The sequence below is a fragment of the Equus przewalskii genome, chromosome 25 (genome assembly GCF_037783145.1).
Source record: "Equus przewalskii isolate Varuska chromosome 25, EquPr2, whole genome shotgun sequence".
Lineage (NCBI taxonomy): Eukaryota > Metazoa > Chordata > Mammalia > Perissodactyla > Equidae > Equus > Equus przewalskii.
The window spans coordinates 2,393,476-2,406,605 of record NC_091855.1 but is presented as its reverse complement, the minus strand read 5'-3'; the positions used below and the strand labels follow the sequence as shown (position 1 = coordinate 2,406,605).

The window sequence follows — 13,130 nt, the reverse complement described above, 5'->3', positions numbered from 1 at the left end:
TGTGGGATGCCTGCCACAGCATGGCTTACTAAGTGGTGCCATGTTGGCACCCGGGATCTGAACCGGCGAACCCCAGACCGCCAAAGCAGAACGTGCGCACTTAACCGCTGCACCACTGGGCGGCCCCAAATTTAGCTAATTTACACCTTGGGTCTGCCTCACATGGGAACATGCTTTAACACTCTTCAAAGACATGCTCTCTCAAAAGCCTCGGACGGGATTGCCAGGACTTCAGTGAGGATTTGAGGGGGTGAAGAGAGAGATGTGGAGGAAGGCACTGCAGAACTGGTGACAGATGGAATGTGGGGATGCTAAATCAGGAGCTGGGCCTGCAAAGATAGCAGCAGTGAAAGGCAAGCTGGGGAAGGCCCAGGAGCGCCGTGAGGGAGAGAAACTAGAGGTCAGATCTCCTTAGAAGGAGCTGAGAACTAGCTCAGTGTTGGCAGGGGCATCCATTCAGATAGAAAGCCAGGTTCTATTAGCCCAGGGCAGAATGGTCATTGCCTGCATCAATCCCCTGTCTTCCCAGCACATTCTTACAGGATGGGATCATGGCCAAATCCCAGCCCAAAGCCTAGCTGCGGGCTGGCACGGGGACACGGGGCGCGCCAGTCTCACAGAAAGCACTTCGACTCCTGTGGAATCTGCTTTCACTTTTCACTCAAGTTCTCACCGCTGTCAAATTTTCAAGCTGTCAACTTTTCTTCACTGCCTCAATTTAGAGAATTCTTCCAGAGAAAAGACTTCTACAACTCACTTTCAGGTAAATAGAATGCCACTACCCACAGGCCGTGAGCGGCTGGGATTAGTTATGCTTCAAGAGCGAAACTGGAATGGGAATTGGACAAGTGTGTTGACTCCATCAAGAAAATGGAGTTTTTGTTGTTGCTGTTTTGGTGAGGAAGGGTGGCCCTGAGCTAACGTCTGTGCCAGTCTTCCGCTCTTTTGTATATGGGACGCCACCACAGTGTGGCTTGATGAGCGGTATATAGGTCTGTGCCCTGGATCTGAACTTGCGAACCTGGCCACCAAAGCAGAGCGTGCAAACTTAACCACTATGCCACCTGGCTGGCCCCCAAAACGGTTTTTTAATTGTGGTAAAATATACATACATAACATTAAATTTACCCTTTTAACCATTCTTAAGTGTAAAACTCAGTGGCATGAAGTACATTCACATTGTTTGTGCAACCACCACCACTAACCATTTCCAGAACTTTTTCTTCATCCCAAACTGAAGCTCTGTGCCCATTAACCAATAAATCCCACTCCCAGTCCCCTCAGTGTCCTGACCACAGCTCTTCTCTCGGCCTCTGTGCATCTGCCTGCTCTAGGTCCCTCAGATAAGTGGAACCATACAATACTGTTCTTTTGTGACGGGCTTCTTTCACTTAGCATAATGTTTTCAAGATTCATTCATGTTGTGGTATGTATTGGAATCTCATTCCTTTCTAAGGTTGACTATTATTCCATGAAGAAAACTTTTGAGACAGCTTTCTCTGGAATGGAGTTGGATAAAGAAGGGTTAACTGTAGTTTTTAGAACACTTAGTCAGGTACACTGTCTTTCTGACTGTTTTCTAAACAGTATAATCCAAAACAATTAACTGGTACAGTTATTTAAATAAAGTATAAATACAAGCAAATGAGCCACAATTTCAAACACAAATGCAGATGGGTTCACACTTCTTAAAAATAAACAAATATGTGAAGCAATGTAAGTGCCTATCAACTGATAACTGCATAAAGAAGATATGGTGTATATATATATATATAATGGAATACTACTCAGCCATAAAAAAGGATAAAATAGCCCCATTCACAACAACATGGATGGACCTTGAGGGTATTATGTTGAGTGAAATAAGCCAGAGAGAGAAAGACGAACTCTGTATGACTCCACTCATAGGCGGAAGTTAACATAGAGACAAAGAGAACTGACCGGTGGTTACCAGGGGAAAGGGTGGGTGGGGGGAGGGTACAAAGGGTGAAGTGGTGCACCTACAACATGACTAACGATAATGTACAACTGACATTTCACAAGGTTGTAAACCATCATAATCTTAATAAAAAGTAAAAAAATAAAGAAATCTGGAATTTTTATATAAAATGCTTTTTCCACTTAAGAAAATATTAGCAACCAAATCTAAAAAGAAATAAAAATAAATAAATAAATATGTGAAATGTTAATTAAAAATTTTTACAGTAAAACATCTCATAAGGTATCATAGATAAATTTTCAAATAAACCCAGTCAGAAGGTTAAATACAATCATTGTAAAACTACTCCTACTTACAGGATTTATATAGATCGGGATTACAAAAGTGGGACCTTAGATGTTTTGGAGGGATAACTTGTGCCAGATTGGCATGAAAGCAAGTAAAAATTACTTGTTCTAGAAGTCATCAAATCTTTATTTTCATCTTGATAATTGATTCAAGAACTGCCAATATCTTTTTCAACCACAAGTGCAATTGAAACGTGTCCGCAGGTTTAAATGGTTGAAATTTTAAAATGTACAGAACGAAGGTCATATTTCTATAACCTAAACAAAGGTCAGACTCTTCTTCTCCAATGTTCTTTAAAGCACCTCTGTACAATGAGACTATCCCACGATTACTGGCGTCAACAACTTTCTCCTAACCAGGTCCTACCTATTGTTGCAGGGGACACATCAGACTAGACAGTGATTAAGCCCACATTTTCCACATCCTTGGATTGTTCCCAGGCAGAAAACTTATGAGAAACTGCCTAGTTACATATTTAAATTGTATTGCAAGATTTCTCAGACCCTTTATTATGCTAATTTTCATTGTGCCTCTTCTGGAAAGTATCTTGCATGGCAGGTCCTACACTTACTTGAGCCCAGAACCCATTCTTCACAGGTCGAGTAGTAGAGTGTTGCCTGGGATATGTTTTTGGAAATGCTGATAATAGTCTTGAGAAAAGCAATAAAAATGATGAAAGAGAGCCAGCCCTGATGGTCTGGTGGTTAAGTTCAGCGCACTCCGCTTTGGTGGCCCAGGTTTGGTTCCCAGTTGCAGAACCACACCACTGGTCTGTCAGTTGCCATGCTGTGGTGGCAGCTCAGACAGAAGAACTAGAAGAACTTACAGCTAGGATATACACCCACGCAGTGGGGCTTTGGGGAGGAAAAAGAAAAAAGAGGAAGCTTAGCAAGAGATAGCTCAGGGCAAATCCTTCTCTGCAAGAAAAACAAAGGTGAAAGAATTTTAAAATTGTACCTACAGTTCAATGTTGAAAAACCATGGGTTTTTCAGACAATGCAGGAAGGAGACCAGTGATTAAGAACCCAAGCTTCATGCAAAACTGGGTTCAAATCCCAACTCTGCCACCTCGCAGTTGTGTCACATGGGCTGTTTATCTTTAATTGGTCTCGGTTTTCTGTCTACTTTAGTGAATTGAGACAGCTTATAGGAGATAATATCTAATTGTATCAATTAGAGCCCAGTCAGGAGACAGAAAACATAACGACTATTTTTGTCAGAGATTATTAATATAAAGAGTTGTTAACTGAAAAGTCAAAAGGAGAACATGAACATGTCTCAGAGGTATCCACTACAGGAAGCAGCTACCATGCACAGGGCTGGGGCAAAAGCAAAGAAGTTGGAATTACAAAAACATGGAAATTTGGAAGAGGGACCCCACAGAGTGGAACCGCCCAGAGCTCTGAGGAGGGGCGCTCTGTCAGGCTGGGGCTGGTTGGTGTCCTGAGTGGGAGGGGTGAGGAAGCAGGTTTGGCACAAGTTGGAGGAAGTGCGAGCTGGATTCAGCTGCTGCTCCTGGAATCAACCACCACTGCCAAGGTGAAGAAGCGATCTTCCAGTCCCCCTCTATTCCTCTGATTTGCAAAGCCTCATAGGGAGCCCATGGCAAAGCACAAATGTGGTCTGCAGCGTCTGCCCCAGCATCACAAAGCAGAGCATAGAGGGGTGGGCTTGGAGCTGAGGGGCAACAGCTTAATCACTGGCACAAACACCAAGTGCTTGGAGCATAGAAAGTACATGAGAGCTATTCCTCCTCCTCCTGCTCACCTGGCTAATCGACTCAGTCTATGCCTGGTCCGGATTCGAAGAGCTTCTGAGGACCTAGCTATGATAAAGACAGAAGAGATGACATGCCGGAGCTTCACCTACTGAAATAAAACAAACAAGGCAGGCTTAACATCACATCTCAAATTTGAAATGTCTAAAACAGAACTCTTGATCTGCACTTCACGCCTACCCCCGGTCCCGGAATGCATTCCTCCCTTCCCCCTCTGTCTTCTAAAAGTGCCGCGTGGACAAGGCCACCTCTCTGCTTCGACTCTCCAATGACGCCCCACTGCAGAGAAGACAATCCTGACTCCTGCCCACGGCCAAAAAGACCTGACCCCCTCCAGCCCCATCCACGTGTCTCCTCCTCGTTATTCAGTTCCAGTCACACAGGCCTTTCTCTGTTCCTCTAACACCCAAGCTCTTTTTCACTTTGTACTTTCTGTTCTTTCCACCAAAATGCTGTGCCCAGGCTCTTGACAAGGCTGGTTCCCTCTTAACCCTCAGGGCTCAGCTCAATTGTAGGCTCTTCAGAGAGAGCTTCCTGACACCATCCTATCTACAATTTCATCCTAACTTGTTTGTTTTCTTTGTAGTATGTAGCAAAAGCAGTATCGTCTTATTTTTTTATTTACTGTTCATTGTTAGTGCCCCCACGCATCCAAGTGAGTTCCATGAGGGCAAAGACCTTGAGTATCTTGTTCATCCTCTCTCTCTAGCACGAAGAACAGCAGCCAATTCAAAGAAGACCCTCTAAGCAGTTGTTGAATAAAAGAATGGTGTTCTGAGGGGGTACAAGCATGAATAAGACAGAGTCCGGCCTCCAGGGAACAACAATCCAATGGAGAAAGTAGACACATGCTCCCAGTTCCACTAACTGTTATCGTTCACTTTACCCAAGCCAGAAGCGTAAGAGCTATCCTAGAGTCCTCATCTCTACGATCAAAATTTTATCAAGTCCTGGAGCCAGCTCCGTGGCCGAGTGGTTAAGTTCTCACGCTCCGCTGCAGCGGCCCAGGGTTTGGATCCTGGGCTCAGACATGGCACCACTCGTCAGGCCACGTTGAGGCGGCGTCCCACATCCCACAACTAGAAGGACCTGCAACTAAGATATACAACTGTGTGCAGGGGGGGTTTGGGGAGATAAAGCAGAGGGAAAAAAAAAGATTGACAACAGTTGTTAGCCCAGGTGCCAGTCTTTAAAAAAAAAAAAAAATTTTATCAAGTCCTTAGGTCCTTATTGTTTCTCAACTGGAGTACTGTGATAGTATCCGATCCTGATTTTCCCACCTTTAGTCTTCCCCCAGTTCCAACTCTAAATCATCCTCCAAACTCACATATTTATTTATAAGTGATTGACATGTTCTGCAGCTAACCCAAGATTAGTAAAATTTCATTTCCTATGCAGGTAAAAATAAAACTGAGTTCCAATATTTTCCCCACATCTACTTTGCAGATTGCTACACTTCAAACCACCTCCAATCCTGGTACTTCTCAAATTTGAGGCTGAAGTAAGTTAGTCTGAAAATGCAGAGAAAGGAGCTGTGCTGGTGTTCTTTTGCCTTGTCAAGGACATCACTCCAGCAATCGTTACTATGATCCCCAGCATCATCAATTTTTCCCTCTCTATTGGATCATTCTCAAGGGCATTCAAACATGCTGCTATTTTCTCCCATCTCAAAATTAAACGCCAGTAAACCCCTATCCTCCTACAGTTACCACAGCGTTTCCCTGCTCTTTATAACAAAATTCTCGAGAATTGTTTCTATGCGCTGCCTGCAATTCTTCTCCAACCATATTCTTCTACTTTTTTTTTTAGTGAAAGGATCCCTGCCATCTAGTTAACACATCCGTTACTTTACATATTTGTCCTTTTTTTTTTTGGTGAGAACATTTAAGTTCTGCTCTCTTAGCAAATTTCAATTGTACAATACAGTGTTATCAACTATAGTCACCATGTTGTACATTAGCTCCTCAGACCTTATTCACCTTAGAGCTGAAAGCTTGTACCCTTTTGCCAACCTCTCCCTATTTCCCCCACCCCCGAGCCCCTGGCAACTGTTTTTCTACTCTCTGTGTCTATGAGTTTGCCCTTTTTTCTTTTTAAGATTCCACATATAAGTGATATCATGCAGAATTTGTCTTTTTTTTTTCAAAGATTTTATTTTTCCTTTTTCTCCCCAAAGCCCCCGGTACATAGTTGTACATTTTTAGTTGTGGATCCTTCTAGCTGTGGCATGTGGGCTGCCACCTCAGCATGGCCTGATGAGCGGTGCCATGTCCGCGCCCAGGATTCAAACTGGTGAAACACTGGGCTGCCGCAGCAGAGCGCGTGAACTTAACCACTCGGCCACGGGACCGGCCCCAGTATTTGTCTTTTTCTGTCTGACTTATTTCACTTAGCATAATGTCCTCGAGGTCCATCCATGTTGCCACAAATGGCAGGATTTCCTTCTTTCTCGTGACTGAATAATATTCCGTGTGTGTGTGTGTGTGTGTGTATCACATCTTTATCCCGTCCTCTGTCAATGGACACTTCGGCTGTTTCCATGTCTTAACTATTTTAAATTATGCTGCAATGAACAAGGGGGTGCAGGTATCTGTTTGAGACAGTGATTTTATTTCATTCTAGATATATACCCAGAAGTGGAATTGCTGTATCATATGGTAGTTCTATTTTTAATGTTTTGAGGAAACTCCATACTGTTTTCCACAGTGGCTGCACCAATTTACATTCCCACCAACACTGCACAAGTGTTCTCTTTTCTCCATATCCTTGTCAACCCTTGTTATCTCTTATCTTTTTTGTAATAACCATTCTAACAAGTGTGAGGTGATATCTCATTGTGGTTTCGGTTTGCATTTCCCTGATGATTAGTGATGTTGAGCACCTTTTCATGTACCTGTCAGCCATTTGAATATCCTCTTAAGAGAAATGTCTGTTCAAGTCCCTTGCCCACTTTTTTTTTTTTAAATAATTACTTTTTTTTTTAAGATTTTATTTTTTTCCTTTTTCTCCCCAAAGCCCCCCGGTACATAGTTGTATATTCTTTGTTGTGGGTCCTTCTAGTTGTGGCATGTGAGATGCTGCCTCAGCATGGCTTGATGAGCAGTGCCATGTCTGCGCCCAGGATCCGAACCAACAAAACACTGGGCCACTGCAGCAGAGCGCGCGAACTTCACCACTCAGCCACCGGGCCAGCACCCCTTGCCCACTTTTTAATTGGATTATTTGTCTTTTTGCTATTGAGTTGTATGAGTTCCATACGTATTTTGGATATTAATTCCTTATCAGATATGTGATTTGCAAATATTTTCTCCCAATATATAGATTGCCTTTTCATTTTGTTGATGGTTTCCTTTGCTGTGCAGAAGCTTTTAGTTTGATGTAGTCTCGCTTGTTTATTTTTGCTTTTGTTGCCTTTACTTTTTTTGTGAAATCCAAAAAATCATTACCAAGCCCAATGTGAAGGAGCTTACCCCCTAGGTTTTCTTCTAGGAGTTTTACAGTTTCAGGTCTTATGTTCAAGACTTTAACCCATTTTGAGTTGATTTTTGTGTCTGGTGCAAGACAGTGGTCTAGGGTCATTCTTTTGCATGTGGCTGTCCAGTTTTTCCAACACCATTTATTGAAGAGACTGTCCTTTCCCCATTGCATATTCTTGGCTCCTTTGTCGTAAATTAATTGACCATATATGCATGGGTTCATTTCTGGGCTCTCTGTTCTGCTCCATTGATCCATATGCCAATACTACTCTGTTTCAATTACTACAGCTTTGTAATATATTTCGAAATGATGAAGTGTGATGCCTCCAGCTTTGTTCTTCTTTCTCAAGATTGCTTTGGCTTTTGGGGGTCTTTTGTTGTTCCATACAAATTTTAGGATTGTATTTCCTATTTCTGTGAAAAATGCCATTGGAATTTTGATAGGGATTGCACTGAATCTGCAGGATTGCTTGGGGTAGTATGAACATTGTAACAAGGTTAATTCTTCCAATCCATGAGCATGGAATATCTTTCCATTTATTTGTGTCTTCTTCAATTTCTTTCAACAATGTCATAGTTTTCAGATGCAGATCTTGGTTAAATTTATTCCTATGTATTTTATTCTTTCTGATGCAACTGTAAGTGGGATTGCTTTCTAATTTCTCTTTCTGATAGTTTGTTGTTAGTGTATAGAAATGCAACCGATTTCTGTATGTTGATTTTGTATCCCGCAGCTTTACTGAATTTGCTTATTAGTTCTAACAGTTGTGTGTGTGTGTGTGTGTGTGTGTGTGTGAGGAAGATTGGCCCTGAGCTAACATCTGTTGCCAATCTTCCTCTTTTTGCTTGAGGAAGATTGCTGCTGAGCTAACATCTGTGCCAGTCTTCCTCTGCTTTATATGGGAGGCCACCAGAGCATGGCTTGATGAGCAGAGCTAGGTCTGCACCTGGGATCCGAACCTGTGAACCCCAGGCTGCCAAAGTAGAGTGCCTGAACTTAACCACTACGCCACCAGGCCAGCCCCAGTTCTAACAGTTTTTTGGTGGTGCTTTTAGGGTTCTCTCTACATAATATCACATCATCTGCAAAAAGAGACACTTTTGCCTCTTCCTTTCCGGTTTGGATGCCTTTCTTTCTCTTTCTTGCTTAAGTGATCTGGCTGGGACTTCCAGTACAATGAATAAAAGTAGTGAGAGTGAGTGCCTTTGTCTTATTACTGATCTTAGAGGAAAAGCTTTCAGCATTTCACTGCTGAGAATGATGTTGGCTGTGGGCTTGTCAGATATGGCCTTTACTGTGTTGAGGCACGTTCCCTCTATACACAATTTGTTCGGAGTTTTCATCATGAATCTATGTTGAATTTTGTCAAATGCTTTTTCTGCATCTACTGAAATGTTTGTATGATTTTTATCCTTCATTTTGTTAATGTGGTGTATTATATTGATTCATTTGCATATGTTGAATCATCCTTGCATGCCTGGAATAAATTCCACTTGATTATGGTATATGATTCTTTTAACGTATTGTTGAATTCAGGTTTGCTAATATTTTGTTGAGGATTTCTACATGCAGAAGAATGAAGGTGAATCCCCTTCCTTGTACCAATACAAAATTTAACTCAAAACTGATCACAGACCTAAATGATAAAACCGTTAGAAGAAAATCTATGAGCAAATCTTCGTGACTTAAGTTAGGCAAAGCCTTCACAGATATGACACCAAAAGCACAAGTAACAAAAGAAAAAAATAGATAAGTTGGACTTATCAAAACTTAAGACATCAAAATTTAAGGCTTTTGCACTTCAAAGAATGCCATTAAGAAAGGGAAAAGACGACCCACAGAATGGGAGAAAATGTTTGTAAATCAAATATCTGATGAACTTGTACATAGAATACAAATTTTTATGTCAATAATAAAAAGTCACCCCAATTTAAAAATGGGCAAAAGATCTGACCAGATATACAAATGGCTAATAAGCACACAAAAAGATGCTCAACATCATTAGCCACTAGGGAAATGCATTCAAAACCACAAATATACTGCAGAATGGTGGTTGCCAGGGGCTGGGGTGAAGCAGAAATGGAGAGTTATTGTTTAACAGATATAGAGTTTCAGTTTTGGAAGATGCAAATGTTCTGGAGATCCATTGGACAAGAATGCGAATATATTTAACACTACTAAACTGCAACACTTAAAAACGGTTAGGATGGTAAATTTTGTTATGTATTTTTTTTACCACAATTACATTTTTAAAAATTATTTTAAAACTCCCACAGTCATGCCATTACTACACACTAGGATGGCAATAACCAAAAAGCTAATAACAAGTGTTGATGAGGATGTGGAGAAATTGGAACCCTTATACATTGCTGGTAAGAACATAAAATGGTGCAGCTACTTTGAAAAACAGTTGGGAAGTTCCTCAAAATGTTCAACATAGAGTTATGACATGACCCAGCACTTCCGCTTGTAGGTATATACACAAGAGAAATTAAAACATACGTCCACACAAAGACTTATAATCAATGTTCACAGCAGCATTATTCATAATAGCCAAAGAGTGGGAAAATCCAAATGTCCATCAACTGATGAATGGATAAACAGAAAGTGGTATATCTATACAATGGAATGTTACTTGGCAATAAAAAGGAATAAAATACTAACTCATGCTATAACATGGATGAACCTTAAAATCATTATGCTAAGTGAGATTTTGTGGCCAGTCACAAAAGGCCACATATTGTATGATTCCACTTGTGGTTCTACATGTGACTCCACTCCATGAAATGTCCAGAATAGGCAAACCTATAGAGACAGAAAGTAGGTTGGTGGTTGCCTAGGTTGGGGGAAGATGGCAGTGATTGGGGATGACTGCTAATGTGCACAAGGTTTCTTTTCGGGGGTAATTAAACTGTTCTGAAATTGACTGTAGTAGTGATTGAAAAACTCTGGGTACATGAATACTATTTAACAGTACATTTTTAGTGGGGGAATTGTATAGTACGTAGACTATATCTCCATTAAGCTATTAAAGAGAAAAAGACAAAACAAAAAAGGCATGCAGCTTTTGCCTTGTTCTCTAGGAAAACCGCTCTTGGAATCCAGAGCCCTCATTTATGAAATCTGGCTACGTGAGACCACGAGGCTGTGACAGAGTCCAAGCCACATGGAGAAGCCACATGTTGTCCTGGTTCAGCCCAGCTTTCGAGTCATCACAGCCCAGGCACCAAATACGTGAGTGAAGAAGCCCCTCAGCTCATTTTGAGTCAGCCCAAGTCATGTGAGTCTTCCCAACTAAGGCCCCAGGCAGGCCCATCCATGCCTGCTATGTCCTGTCCCAATACCTGACCCCGGAATCTGTGAGCATAATAAAATGGTGGTGTGATACCACTCCCTTTGGGAATGGTTTGTGAAGACCACTCTTCCAGTTTCCTCCCACCTCACCGTCTGCTCCTTCTCAGTCTACTGGTTCCTCCCTAACCTCCCTGAACGTTGGAGAACCCACTGAGTCCGTGGGCCACTTCCATTCTTGCGCTCTCCCCCTTGGCCATCTCATGCAGACTCATGCCTTTAAATACCACGATAATGACCCCCAAATTTCTATCTTCAGCCCAACCTCTCCCCTGAACTTCAGAGTACTAAATTCACCTGTTAATTTGACATTCCTACTTGGATTTCCAACTGGCATCTAAAACCAAACAAAAGCAAAATTGCTCTTTTCCTCCAAACCTACTGGTTTTCCAGTCATTCCGTTCTCAGTACATTGCAACTCTCAGCCTTGTAGTTGTTAGGGCCTCTTTGCCCAGAGATTCACACGGCTCACTTCCTGGCCTCCTTCAGGTCTCTACTAAAATTCCCGATGAGCCCTTCCCTGCCCATCGTGTCTGAGCAGTAACCCCGCCCGTCCTTCCTATCCCCTACTCACTCATCCCAGCCTTGATTTTCTTCAGAGCACTGACCTCCACCTGATATATTTTCCTACCAATTTGTCAGTCTCTCTCTAGAATCTAAGCTCCACGAGAGACAAGGGGCTTTGCCTATTTTTTTCACTGCTATATCCTCATGCCCAAATAATCTGTAATGTCTTTGGCACTCAATAATTAATTATCGAATGAATAATCAAGTGAGTTCAGGGAGCAGAGATTAGATCAAGAACACTAGTACAGTGTTGGCCTCAAAAGTAGATATAATACACCTCCTCTTTGGGGGAAGAAATAAAAGAATGTCTACAGGCTTTGAATAACTAAACAAAGTAGTAATACCTGTCACACATAGGGCTATGTGCTATGCACAGGTCTAAGCACTTCACACCTATTAACTGGTGTAATCCTCTCAACTGCCCAAAGGTAGAGGTTCTATTATCACCATTTTTATAAATGAAGAAAGTGAAGCAGAGTGGGGTTAAGCAATTTGTCCAAAGGACAAGTGGCAGAGCTGGGGTAAAAACCCAAGACATCTGATTTCGGCATCTATCATCTTAACCTCCATACCACATCATACTGCTCTCGAAGGTTCTTTGCTAAAGTGACGCAGCAGTGGTGGGGAACAGAATTGAGAAGAGTGGAAGAGAAACAGCTATCGGGAGTTTGCTATGGGGTCCACTAGGAGAAAAAATAAAAGGATTGTTGACCAGCAGTGAAGGCCTGTACGCAACTAAACAACATGGCTTGGAGGTGAACTCCCTGAATTGGTTAGGCCACTTGACCTTCTGTGGCAACAGCAGTAAAGACATAAAGTTAAGCCAAGTTTGTGGGTTGGTGGGGGCAGGTAGAGTGGAGAGGTCAAGAAAGCAAGATAAGACAAAAACACATTTGAAATAGTTGAGCAGGGAACCCAGGGGGAAGTTAATGAATTATTCAATACACTCAAGGACCCAGGAACTAGAAATCATGATGACAAGGAAGAAAAGATTCAAGAGGAAAATATAGAGAGAGAGAGAGAGATGGAGAGAGCGCGAGGGGGATTCGGTGTTCAAAATCTGGGAAATGGAGTTGAGGAATTATTCAGAGGTCTAGGACCTGTCTGAGGCAGGACTGAGAGAGAGTACAGGGTCCTTCTACCCTGCCCAAACCCCAGCTTGTCCATGCTGATGCTTCAAATTCCCACAAGCCAAGACAGAGCTCTTCACTCCACAATCAATGGGAAGACACCAAAAATACGATAGCCCCATGGGAGATAATTCAATGACTTATGTTGTAGTCTCTAAGTAACCGTTTTTAAGTTCCTCCCCCAGAGCCGCTTTAGACCTTAAGAACTCTCACAGGCACCAAGTTGGGAAGAAAGCATCACAGAAGGAGGAGATGGCTAGTCACCTGTCAAGTCTGCTTAATGGAGCCCTGATTGGGATTTTTGGAAAGCAGCAACTAATCTATACAAACCAAATATTTTATCCAATAATCTATTCAAATAAAATGCTTTTATAGACGTTCTCACAAAACGTCACTTATTCACTGCTGTCAGCAAATTCTGACATAAGCCTCTTGTTTTTACTTGATTACCTACCAAATTCCTCATATTATTACCCCTGAGGGCAGGAAAGAATTACTTTCACAGCAGGACAAATCATCTTTAAGAGTTATGAAAAACGAT

At 42.0% G+C, this 13,130-nt stretch overlaps 1 long non-coding RNA gene across 1 annotated transcript; it reads left to right on the top strand.

The window, feature by feature from the left end:
- Window positions 1-485: 485 nt before the first annotated feature.
- On the top strand, window positions 486-12,989 carry LOC139079405 (uncharacterized). The gene is made up of 3 exons (XR_011533016.1): window positions 486-763; window positions 10,625-10,775; window positions 12,775-12,989. It is a non-coding gene; the product is annotated as an uncharacterized lncRNA (long non-coding RNA).
- The last annotated feature ends 141 nt before the right edge of the window (window positions 12,990-13,130 follow it).